Genomic DNA, 10,647 nt, shown 5'->3' on the forward strand with positions numbered 1-10,647 from the left:
TGATGCCATTCTAACGCCCTATGGCGAATTCCAAAATCACACTCATTCCCTCTCCACTAGAAGCCTTTGTCGTCAACATGACATCAAAGGTGAAAATCAATGAATCACCTTCCTATCCTTACCACAGAGTACAATTCGTCACCACTATGGCTCTTAAGATAAATCAACCCATCAATCAATAAAATCAAGAAGAAAACAAGGCAATCACAATTCAAAACAAGCAAAACAATTCACGGTAACCCCTGCATATAGTTTAGTTCAGAAGGTCACATTAAATCAAGCAATTCAAGTCAAAGCAGTCATCGTAACCCCACACTCTGACGTCCGTAGGTAACCCCGACCATCACAGCAGTCTTCTCGATCATTGTTAACTTAATAACAATTCAGCTCCGCTACCGAGCAGTCATCACACTGATCATCGCAAAGATTCCACCGGTCATCACACAGATAGCCATCATCGCACTGATCATCACGCAGATTTCGAGGGTCATCACACAGATAGCAATTGTCCAGCTGATCATCACACAGATTTTGCCGGTCATCACACAGATATCAATCGTCCAGCTGATCATCACACAGATTTCGCCTGTCATCACACAGATATCAATTATCACAAAGATTCATCACACTGATGTCAGCGATTCATTACACAGATATTCCTACACAAGCTTTACATGACAATCATCACAAATATTCATCACACTGATTTCAACGATACTGAACTCAGTACGTCCTATGCTGCCCATATCACAACAATTGCACCAATACATATATATTTCACGTATATATATATATATATATACACACACACACGTAGTCATTCACTCAGGAATGCTACTAATACCAACTATAGTCATAGTTAACCTACTAACTCCAATACAATAGGGTAATCTTGCTCATAACGAATATCGTGAGATTTACTCACCTTTGAATCCCACTGCGTCTTCACACGCTAACCAAACAAGCACAATCGCCGCAATCCGTTCAACAAGTCCAACAAGCACCTGAACACATAGGGTCTCGATTCAGTGCACGAATCACAAAGTGATTAAAGTTCGAAACCCCCGTTTTGAACTCAAATCCTAAAAGTAACGCCAATTGAGGCGGAACTACATCCGAGACCTCCCTAAGTCTCCAGAACACTTCTACGATCGATGTGACAAAACCACAAGTCTATCGGATAGTCGGATCCTCACGGATCGAATAAATCGAACGGTCCGAAACCGTAAAAATCATAACAAATTCATAAGAACTCTAAAAATTGCATATTATATATCGAAACGCTCGTATCAACGAGTAGAACATATATAATACCAGAAACAGTCCCTTACATGGCCGCACCGCCGCCGGCGAAAACTCACTATTTCACAAAACTCCCAACATCAAAGATCTTCATCTCAGCATGCTTATCAACTTTTATAACTAGCCTCAAGTCAGAATCTAAGCAAAAAGGGTCGAAAACTACCTCACAAACCTTGAATCACTGTTCAATCCGAGTTGAACCAATTTCCACGTAAATCGATCCAAACAACCACCACAGATCGATCAGGGAGGCTCGTACGAACTCACAACAGGAAGCATGAAGCCACGAAGTCGCCGGAACTGCGTTTTCCGACCGGGTCCGAATACACCAAATTTCGCCGCCTTGCTGCACCATCTCCGCTGAGAATCGAGGCTAGAGGATGCACTACGCCAAATACCTTAACACACAACACTTTTTGCACAACGAAAAAAAAAAAGTGTTGTGTGATGAAGAAAAGTGCATCACACAACATGTTTACTAAACTTACGTTGTATAAGGTGGTAACAATTCTGAAGTTTTTATCTAGAAATTTATTGCACAACGGTTACAAGAATAATCTGTTGTGTGAATTAAAAAAAAAATAGCGGCAGATTTCCCTCCTAGATCCACCCCAAATTTGGCTCCAAATTGGTACTTCATTGTACAACATAATAGTTATATCTGTTGTATGAGTGTAGTTTGCAAATTGTCATACAACAGTTTTTGTTTTTGTGTTGTATGATCAAGTAAAATATATTAGAGGTTTCGATGCGTCTCCATACGCCACTCATTCCTTCGCTCCCAAACTGAACTTTACTTACACATAGCGGGAACTTTCCCTCCTTGCTGCCACAACTCAAATTTAATGTGTGCGGAATCAGACAACGCATAACAAAGTTATGTTGTCTGATACATGAATACAAAATAAAAATAGCCAACAACCAGTGCGTTTGACAACTTAATTGGCTAGGGCTAGTGACTTTTGTCTCTCACTTTGTTTATTTCCAACACCTAGACAGATTACCATCAAAGCACTATTTCTTCATCACTCTTCTTCTCTCCCCGAAAAGACAAGTACCTTAATCTTCATCCACAACCAACCTCTGTGTCCGACTCAAATGAAAATCGGGCTTCCAATCGAAGCGCCCAGTGGATTTCACCATCTCTCCACTGAAACCTGCATCCCTGATCCCTAATCATCAACCCCTCAACTCTTGACCCCAAAATTTCGTCAACCATCAAAACCCTAACTCGCTCTCTCCAACTTATTACCCATGCGGGGTCCCCATCGCTCTGAGCGCAAGGTCAGTGAAGCAGCAAAAACAAAATTGAAGCTCTAGAGGTGGAGAAGGACTCCCTCATCAAATCGAACAAGGCCACCTAGCAGACCATGTGAGAGTGTGGGACTGGAAGCAACAGATCTACGCTGAAGCTAACACTGACTCTGCTTTCATCCCTTTCGCCAGACTCAAAGCCATCTACAGCGAAGCCCTACTTCCCCAATCGGTACGCTCTCACTGCTTTGGTCTCTTTCTCATTTGGGTTTAGGGATTTAGGGAATCGGGGTCCGATTGATTTTTGTTATTTGATTTGTTTCAATGCATTTTTGCAGCAATGAAAGAGGATTCCAAATCTACCGAAGCTAAATTTATGGCCTCCATTCTCTTGAAGAAGCAAAAGCAGAAGCAGAAAACCACCAAGCTCGGAAGCTCCAGAACCCACATCAACAACCTCCCCAAGCTCCTCTCCTACGTCACCCTAACCTCACCGCCTTAGTACGTCGTCGAATCTCTCCTCTCCATCCAAGCCTTCTTCACTCCCGTCTTGCCTGACCTCCCTTCCTCTTCTTCCAAGCCCAATCACTCCCAGGACGACAACCCCGAGTTCATATACAGCACTTGGCTCTGGTCCAAGTTTGACGACCTTGTCGAGTCCCTCATCCAGCTCCTTCTTTTGCCGGAATCCGATGAAACTCTCAAGGTTTTTTTTTTTTTTTTTTGAATTTACAGCCATTCAGATAATTATAGATATCTTTACTGCTTCCAATTTGAAATTTGATAATGTTGTTAGGAGGTGGTGTTGGATACACTGATGGAGTTTTTGAAGTTGGGAAACGGAAGAAGGTTTCACTCTGCTATATTCCTTAGGTTTCTTCGTAACATTGTAAGTTATGGTTTTCTCTATAGACTTGACCAGGCTATGATTTTCCTTTATTGCTATTTGAAGAGATCTTTATGATAATTCTGTTGTTATCACTAGGTGTAATCTACAACATTGCCGAATTTCTTGGTAGACTTGCTTACATCAAAGTATTTCAAGTATATTGATGTCCGATAAAGTCAGCTTGTTGTTAGGACTGATAATTGATAAATCTGAAATCAGATTGCTTCATTGAGTTCTTTGACAGGTATTGAAAATGTAATTCATAGATTTTTTTGGCTATGGGGGGTTTTTGGGTGGCCAACCGCCGCAGGAGCATCATCCTCTGGGTGGACCGGGGCTGTCATCTGTGGGAAATCAGGGACCGGGGAGTGGTGCTTAAAATTACGGTGGGTCGGGCTTTACCAGCCAATTTTCTTTGTTTTGTCACCTCAACATTCAAAATATTTGGTATTCGTTCCAATTCCTATTTTCCAAGGAAAAACACATTGCATGCTTCTGGTTGATTATTTACTTCATTTTGGGTGAACTCTGATTTGCATGGTTGTTGTGTTGAGCAGTTTGCGTGGTTTATGGTTGAATTGAATGATGAATTGAGTTGATGAATATTTGATTCAGGTGTATGACTGCTTGTTGGGAGCTGATACTTTATGTGATTCTGGTGATTTGAATGATTGCAGAGAATATGCTCTCGTTTGAAGATTGTATTAGCTGTGCTTTTATCGCCACTTCCTCTGTTCATCTGCACCTTTTAAGATGTAGTACTCTCTCACCCTTTGCCAGACTCAAAGCCATCTACAGCGAAGCCCCACTTCCCCAATCGGTACTCTCTCACTGCTTTGCTCTCTTTCACATTTGGGTTTAGGGATTTAGGGAATCAGGGTCCGATTGGTTTTTGTTATTTGATTTGTTTCAATGCATTTTTGCAGCAGTGAAAAAGGATTCCAAATCTGCTGAAGCTAAATTTATGGTCTGAGGGTTGCTTGCATTTTTGTTTTGCCCACAGGTGTTTGTGAAAATGCCTCAAATCTTCTTAATTCTCTGTGTTTCTGCTCTGTGCGTCCTCTCCTCTGCTGTGTTTTTTTTTTCTTCCTCCGTTGGGAGATGGGCACATAGCATTATATTTCTTTGCACCAAAACCAACTTGCAAAAACAATTAATATTGCTGGACATTGCTTTTGTTGTTGTCTAGCTTCCACTTCAAAAGATCAATTAATTATCATGCCATATTTATATTGCTTTGATTGCCACCACCGAAGAAAGCACACATCCACCACTGAGTGCTTTGTGTTAACAAAATTTTCCACCATTATTTGTGTTTGCATACTTGAATAATTAAACATGGTCCTTTGTCTTCTTGTTCACTACATCACTTTTGACCACTGTTTCAAGTTGTGATTCAATTGTATTTTTTGTCTCTTTTCAGAATAAAGGTGCGGCATGAAGGCTTTGATTCATTCTTTGAATCATGCCTTAATTACAAAGATTCTTGATTCTTTATTTTTCGCATATGAAGGAAATTTACAGCAGCCATATATGTAGCACCCCCTCATATTGTAATTGAATCATGCCTTAATTACAATTTTTTTTTTTTTTTTTTTATCTCAACAGCTACCCCCTCATCGAATTGGATTTGTGAATTTTTTTTGGTTTCAACAACAACCATATATGTTTATGTTGATCATTGTCTCAGACTCAGGGTTACTACTGCTGCTAGAATAACGTCATAAAATGCACTATGTGTCTGCTTCAAATCATTTTGCTTGATATTCTTTCCTCGTGATTTCAAGTTCATGCCTTATTGAAGGAGCTGGCTCAGAAGTCTTTCAATGCGACCTCGGTATGTTCTTGAATATACTGAATTTACCTAAGAGGATAGCTATTAGTTATTCATTATATCCTAAATTTGTTTAATCTATTATTTTTAATGGGATGTTTTCCCTGTGGTGTGTAGGAATTAAAGCAGTATACCACTTTAAGAGTGGAAGTTGGGAATGCAAGATTTGAATTGCTGGATAGGATGAAAGAAGAGAGCAAGGAAACAACTATGCAGCTAGTTGATATGGAGTGTGGTTACCTCACCGTTGAATTTTTCCACAAGCTTCCTCAGGATATTGAAAAGGGGGGAAATCCGACACACTCACTTTTCGACAGATATAACGATTCCTACCTCCGGCGGGTTGGTAAGTAGCTATAACTTGAAGTACATGTTAAACCACCTCAATCATCTCCTTAGTCTCATCACTTTAACAACCCCTTTATACTTGATTTAAATTCTACTAATATTAGAACCTCCACTTAAAGAGATACAATTTCAAAATGAAATATACTATATGTTAAACTACTACTGCAATGTTTTTAACTATGTGAACATGGTGTGCTCAAGTTTAAGGATTTCTATGCTAAAGTCTATTGTCGACTGTCAAGTACGAGAAGCCAAATGCAGCTTACTCGATCATTCTTTTGCTGAGCTAGGTTCAAAAGGATTTATTGTGATTTTTTTTTTCTTGAAAACCCTTTGTTTTGAATTGGTGTAGTGCTATATGCGCATGTATAATGCTGAAAAGAATAGGCTGTAAGTTTCACCATCTAACTTATTGATTAATTTGCTTGTGTTTAGGCCATTCCTCCTCAACCTAGCAACAAGGAGTGCGGGTACTTTATCATGTGCTACATGAGAGATATCATTGAGGATAAAAACATGTCATTGTTTCCTTCCAAGGTATCAACATAGCTATAAATATAGTCACTTGACTCAATTTCTCATAACTTTGTTATTATATCCATGCCTCATTCACCAAAACGATTAAGTAATCCCTTTGATATAATAAATCAATTTCAGTGGGAGAGGAGAGACAGCAGCTAATACACCCAAGCGGATATTGATCAAGTGCGAAATGAATAGGGAAAGTTTGTTGTCAACACGTATGTGCATGAGCCATGAAGTATGTCGTGAAGGCATATGTGTAGGAGCTAAAGGAAAGCATAAGAGGAAGTAGGTTGTTGTTGAAGGAAAGCATCATTTTTGTGCTTCTTTGCTGGTACAATATTCATGCACTGTGTGACATGTTTTGTAACAAATAGTTTGTATTTGTATCAGCTTTTGATGTCCCAAGTAGATGGGCATGCATTTGAATGCTTTTCTTCTTTCAATGTTGGCTTGGATGATTGGGAAATCCTCCCTTTTAACGTTTGAATGCTTTTCTTCAAATAGTATGAGTTGGATTACTCATTTCATAGATTTCAGTGTCTTTTCTTTACAATTAGCCACTGTTCATTAGGTAAAATGGAGCATTATTATCAATGCACATAATCCAGAAAAGACGATTATCACACAACAAAATTTCTAATGTTACTAATGTTGTCTGAAGTAACAATTTGGATGTTCACACAATGAATCTTTATATAATCATGCAACAGTTCTAACAAACATACGTTGTCTGATTTACAATCACACAACTGTAATAACTAGAATACGTTATCTAAAAACTAACACACAACAATAAAATTTCCAAAAGTGAAGTGTGAGGATAACTCATACAACAGAGAAAATAAAATACTGTTGTCTGATTCGCCTTTCATACAACGGCTCGGAAGCAACTTTCGTTGTGTGAATGATGCCAATGACATGTGCAGCATGACTACGCGGCAACTGTGGCTGCCATCTGCCGAGAGAAGGCACAACAGTTTTAACCAAATAAGTGTTGACTGTTTTTGATTCACACAACGGGTTTCCACCGTTGTGCCATTTTTCATCACACAACGCTCCGATACACAACGGAGATCGTCCAAATCACACAACGAATTTGGTCCGTTGTCTGTTAGCTTTTTTGGCCTAGTGATGCCACAGGGAGGAGCGCACAGAGGAGACGAGCTGATCTGGAATGTTTCACCGCCGGAAAAGTCGGAACACCAGGTCCGGGTTGGGTCTGTCGCGGGTGAGGAGAGAGAACGGAGAGTTTTTCTGATTTCCGGAAATGGAAAGTGAGAAATTGAAAATAGTAAGTTTCCGAAAATGGAAACTCCTATTTATAGAACTTTCCCAAAACTTCCGCAGATGTTGTGAAATTTTAATTAAAACTCGCAAGCGCACGAATCGTCGTTAGTATAGTGTGCAAATACGAGGTCGTTCCAACTGAGGATTGATAATTAATTTAAATCCTAACCTAATTAATCCAAACAATCAAGTAAAAGAAGATATTGATTTTTGGGTTTTCGAATAAAGGAATAATGTGAAAATTAAAGAAACAAACAAATAATGATAAAACCTAGGGTTTCGAAATCAACCACTAACAATCCTATTTATGTTTTGATGCAATATTAACAGATTCTTTTATTTATTTTGATGACAATTCTCGTATCTAAGTCCAGGTACGGCACTTAGACCATAGTTTTCCTTAAGTGTATGATTCTCTCCAGGTACGGCAGAGGTCGTATATCCTAACATGCAGTTTATCCAGGTACGGCATAAATTTAACACATAGGACTCATTACGTACTAGAAAATAAGAGAATCATGCAAACCATTACTTCAGGTACGACAATAATGTAATTCACAATTCTTAATCACAAGAAGCTAATTTGAATTATATTGCAGGTACGCCTCAAATTCATCTTCTAATTACTAGATGTAAAGCCCTAAGGTGATCAATCAAAGAACTTAAACATAAAGCATCAATTCAAACAGTGACTAAGAATTCATCATAAATAAACTATAAATCCATCAATAAATCATCAAAGTACATAAGCAATCATGATAGCGCATCATCTTAACCCTAGAAAAAAGTTTAGCAAAATATAACTAAATAAAACATAGGAAAAACATAAAAAGAATGGAAGGGGAAAAGATGGGGAAGATGGATGAGTCGTCTCTGCTCCTTAGGCGTCTACATTGTGCTCCCGAGACTCTCTTCTCATGTAAATTTGTGCTCCCTTATATAGGGAAGATTTCTGCTCATCTTTGGCTTCATGTTTCCTTGTAAGACTTGGATTTAGATTCCTTTCTTCATTTGGAATGGGAAAAGCTTGAAATATCTCTTGTAGAAGTAGGAATAAGTTCGTCATTAAATCCTCATCTGAATTAACTTCCTTGAAACATTAGGATTGATGCTCTTGTGCCACGGAACTTGAGTTTTCCACGAATGGTTGTAAATTCCCGAGCAGATTTCCTGTCCGACCTATCTTCACTCAAATAATCATAACTTGCTCTAGAAGAATCGAAATCGAGATCCGTAAAATTCTACAGAAAGTAGACATCCGTATCTTTCCATGAATGTAAGGCGCATTGTCTAATTCGATCTGGGTAACTCCCAGTAATTCGACGAAGTTGGTGGTTCTGCACAGGCAGATTCTGGGACCTGGGCGTCTTTTAATCCTAGTTAGCTCATTTTAACTTCTTTTCTTCTCTTTATGAGACAAACCTACAAAAACACTATAACAACATAAATGACTTGAAATAAGGAGGACTAAGCATAAATACTAAGATTAAGAGGCAAAGAAATATAGGAAAATATGAGCACATCAGCAGACCATAACTTTCTCATACGAACTCCGATTGACGCTTACCGCATGTCCACGAACTCGTATCGATGCTCTCTACAACTTTCGTGAAGGAAGTTTTCAAAGAAACCCAAAGTATAAAAAGTCAATCTTTTTCAACCCCCCCTAAAACCAGATTCTTCGACTAATAATTCGTCCGAAACACTTCCGCTCCGTCCATGAGCCACGAAACCGTCCAATAACCACAATTTAGATTCTTGAAAATCCTCGGAAAATAATAATAAATTTCTGGGGTACTACAAGAAATGTCAGAATCGCAAACCGTAAAATTCCTCAGAAGCTAGACACATGGGGCTTTCCGTGCATATAGGGTACAGCTCCTAATTTCATCCGAGCAGTTCCCAATAATTTAGCGAAGTTAGGTGTTTTGCACAACAGTTTCTGTGTTATTTATATAATATTTTTTGTTTGCGGGCTTTTACGGGCCGGGCCGGATTTCAAACCCCTAAACCAAACCCGGCCCTCTACCCACCGGGCCGGGCCTATGGGGGGCTTTTTGACGGGCCGGGCTTGGATTTTGGCCCTCCGGGTTGGCGGGCCTCCATCGGCCCACTTGATCCGCAGACTTTTTGATGAGGCCTAGACTTTTACTGGTTCATTTTAAGTATCCAGAACCTGGCCTCTGTTGTTGTATTCAATCAGTCAAGTGATGTTGTTGTACTGATTCATCTGATAACTTGTAAGAATGATCAGGCAAAGGTTCATCTAGTTTGTCATTCTGAAATAAGAAATATGATCATGATCGAATACAACTTTATTTAGAGATTTCAATGCCAAAAAATATAGTTTTACACAAATTCTTTATTTCTTTATCTAAATTTTTGGACATGGGGTGATGATCAATATGATTTTTTGACAGGTATTCTTTATATTTTTAAGATGGAGCGATGATCAAGGATAGATTGAGCTTCAAGGAGGAAGATAACTAGTTGATATGTGATAAGTTTAGCTTGATCAGAGTGTTATTCGTTTATTTTATTATCTTTAGTTTTGTATCACCATCTGAAGGCTGCTGGTGAACAAAGTTTGTAATAGATAAATTGCAAGCTTTCTTTTGTAAAGCTCTATGATATATTTATGTACTTTTGTGTGCCTGTGTTTTTCAATAATAATTTATTTAAATGTTATATTGATGGAGGAATTTAATAACGTTGAACAATATTTAATCATCGAGTGTAAAAGTCTCCGAAACTACGGTAATAGGACAACACTCTAAAGAAAAACTGAAGAGATTTGTCGTGGAGGTAAGAATATATTTTTTTTCGTTTTCTTTTTCTCTGTCTCTTTCTCCTTGATTGTCTTTTCATAAAAGTTGACAAAGTCAAATAAGAACTGAAAAAAAATGGAGGACCAAATAACAGATTTGGAGGCCCAACTAGAATCTCCCTTTCTTTTATTATTATTTTTTTCTTTTGAATTTCCCTGGAACCAAACGCATTCGTTTGGAGCAAGTATTTGCTGTTTCTCTCTCGCCTCGTTTCCTAGTACCCTGATCTCAATAAAGACTGAAACTCAATAGCACCAGCAGCTATGGTCCGTTTAACCAAATCAAACCTCCCTCTCTGCCGCTTTCTCTCTCCTCTCTCCCAATGAATTCCCAATCCCTCTTGTTTCTCTTCAGCTTCAGAATCTCATCTCTAAGAGCAC

General features: G+C 38.7%; 1 long non-coding RNA gene across 14 annotated transcripts; it reads left to right on the top strand.

Annotated features, from left to right (window-relative positions):
- Positions 1 to 2,254: 2,254 nt before the first annotated feature.
- LOC133722494 (uncharacterized) lies at positions 2,255 to 6,681 on the top strand. Of its 14 annotated transcripts, none has more exons than XR_009852795.1 (10): positions 2,255 to 2,788; positions 2,895 to 3,262; positions 3,353 to 3,445; positions 3,542 to 3,831; positions 4,123 to 4,265; positions 4,372 to 4,448; positions 5,233 to 5,282; positions 5,397 to 5,625; positions 6,063 to 6,164; positions 6,285 to 6,681. It is a non-coding gene; the product is annotated as an uncharacterized LOC133722494 (long non-coding RNA). The 14 variants fall into 14 exon arrangements; XR_009852786.1 differs by having other exon boundaries at positions 4,375 to 4,448; positions 5,136 to 5,282; XR_009852784.1 differs by having other exon boundaries at positions 2,256 to 2,788; positions 5,136 to 5,282.
- Positions 6,682 to 10,647: the final 3,966 nt, after the last annotated feature.

The sequence above is a fragment of the Rosa rugosa genome, chromosome 7 (genome assembly GCF_958449725.1).
Source record: "Rosa rugosa chromosome 7, drRosRugo1.1, whole genome shotgun sequence".
NCBI lineage: Eukaryota > Viridiplantae > Streptophyta > Magnoliopsida > Rosales > Rosaceae > Rosa > Rosa rugosa.